This window comes from Diceros bicornis, chromosome 32, assembly GCF_020826845.1.
Source record: "Diceros bicornis minor isolate mBicDic1 chromosome 32, mDicBic1.mat.cur, whole genome shotgun sequence".
Taxonomy (NCBI): Eukaryota; Metazoa; Chordata; class Mammalia; order Perissodactyla; family Rhinocerotidae; genus Diceros; species Diceros bicornis.
Window position 1 is genome coordinate 34,664,448 of NC_080771.1, and position 2,543 is coordinate 34,666,990.

The window sequence follows — 2,543 nt, forward strand, 5'->3', positions numbered from 1 at the left end:
CTACTTGGTGATGGTGTATTTTTCTTATTGCTGACTGTGATTTGGGAATATTTTGATGAGGACTTTTGCATCTATGTTCATGACGGATGTTGGTCTGTAGTTTTCCTTTCTTGTGTAGTATTTCTCTGGTTTTGGTATTAGGGTAATGCTGGCTGCATAGACGACTTGGGAAGTATTCCTTCATCTTTTATTTTCTGGAAGAGACTATGTAGAACTGGCATTATTCCTTTATTTATTTTTTAACTTTTTGTTTATTGCAGTAACATTGGTTTATAACATTGTATAAATTTCAAAAACTATGGAACGCTTCACGAATTTGCGTGTCATCCTTGCGCAGGGGCCATGCTAATCTTCTCTGTATTGTTCCAATTTTAGTATACGTGCTGCCGAAGCCAGCACTGCATTATTCCTTTATTAAATGTTTCGTAGAACTTGCCAGTGAAACCATCTGGGCTTGGAGTTTCTTTCTTGGAAGCTTTTTTTAAACTATAAACTCAATTTCTTTAATAGACACAGGACTATTTAGTTTATTTATTTCTTCTTGACTTAGTTTTGGTGGTCTGTGTCCTTGGAAGAATTGGTCAATTTCATCCAAGTTGTCAAATTTATCATAGAGTTGTTTATAATATTACTTTGTTATCCTTTCAATGTTTCTGGGATCTGTATGATATCCCTTATTTTGATAATTTTTGTTTTTTTTCTCTTTTTTTCTTGGTTAGTCTGGCTAGAGGATTATCAATTTTCCTGATCTTTTCAAAGAACCATCTTTTGGTTTTATTGATTTTATCTACTGTTTTTTGTTTTTCACTTCACTCATACTTGTTCCTATCTTCATTGTTACCTTCCTTTTGCTTGTTTTGGGTTTAATATGCTCTTCTTTTTTTTTGAGTTTCATAAGGTGGAAGCTTAGATTATTTATTTGAAAACGACCTTCTTTTCTATTATAAGGATTTACTGCCTCTACACTTCCTTCTGAGCACTGCTTTACTGGCATCACACACATTTGGATAAGTTGTATTTTCATTTTCAATCCATTCAAAATATTTTATAATTTCCCTCGTGACTTACTTTTTGACCCAGGGATTGTTTAGAAGTGTGTCGTTTAGTTCCCAAATATTTGGGGGGATTTTCTAAATATCTTTCTGTCACTAATTTGTAGCTTAATTCCATATGGTCAGAGAGCATACGTCGCATGATTTCAATTATTTTAAATTTGTTAAGGTTTGTTATGTGACTCAGGATATGGTCTGTCTTGATGAAAGCCCATGTGTCCTTGAAAAGAAACTGTATTCTGTTGGTGTGGGTGGAGTGTTCTATAAATGTTAACAGGGTCGAGTTGGTTGCTAGGGTTGATCAGGTCTTCTGTATTCCTGGTAATTTTTCTCTCTTACTTGTTTTATCAATTACTGAGAGAGGAGTGTTGAAGTCTCCAAGTATAATTTTAGAATTTATTTATTTCTCCTTTCATTTGTACCGTTTATTTCTCCATGTATTTTGATTCTCTTTTGTTAGGTGCATAAACATTTAGGATTGTCATGTCGTCTGGATGAATTGACCCTTTTATCACCATCTATTATTTGTCTTTATCTTTGGTAATTTTCTTTGTTCTGAAGCTATTTTGTCTGATATTAATATAGCCATCGTAGCTTTTTCTTTTTTTTAATAAATAGCTCTATTGAGATACAATTCACACACCATACAATTTACCCATTTAATGTGTACTTTCAATATTTTTTAGTATATTCACAGGGTGTGAAAACATCACCAATCAATTTTTCTAACAGTCCTGTACCACCAAAAGGAACTCTGTATCCATTAGCTATCAATGCCCATTTCCCTCCTACCCACCTCCCAGCCCTAAGCAACCACTAATCTGCTTTCTGTCTCTACAAATTTACCTATTCTTGACACTTATATAAATGAAATCATACAATCTGTGGTCTTTCACTTAGCAGAATATTTTCAAGAATCATCCATGTTATCTCATGAATCAGTACTTTATTACTTTAAATGGCTGAATAATATTCCATTGTATGGACATACAATATTTTATATATATCAGTTCATCAGTTGATGGACATTTGGGTTGTTATCGCTTTTTTGGCTATTGTGAATAATGCTGCTATGATCATTCGTGTACAGTTTTTGTGTGGACATAGGTTTTCATTTCTTTTGGTTACATACAGAGAAATGGAATTGCTGGGTCATATGATAACCCTGTGCTTAACTTTAGCTTTTTCTAAATTAATGTTTTTATGATATATCTTTTCCCATTTTTTAACTTTTAACCTATTTATGTCATTATTTGAAGTGGGATTTTTTGTAGATGTCATATATTTTAAAAATACAATCTGACAACTCTGTCTTTTAATTAGTGTGTTTGACTATTCACATTTAAGGTAATTATTGGTATGGGTGGATTTAGGTCTACTGGCTTATTATTTGTTTTCTGTTTGTTCTCCCTGTTTTTTCTTCCTCTTTCTTCTTTCTTGCCCTCTTTTGGATTGTTTGAATATTTCTTTTAGTATTCCATGTTAATTAAT

General features: G+C 32.6%; 1 non-coding gene across 1 annotated transcript; it reads right to left on the minus strand.

Moving 5' to 3' along the window:
- Positions 1–292: 292 nt before the first annotated feature.
- LOC131396407 (U6 spliceosomal RNA) lies at positions 293–399 on the minus strand. The gene has a single exon (XR_009216495.1). It is a non-coding gene; the product is annotated as a U6 spliceosomal RNA (small nuclear RNA).
- Positions 400–2,543: the final 2,144 nt, after the last annotated feature.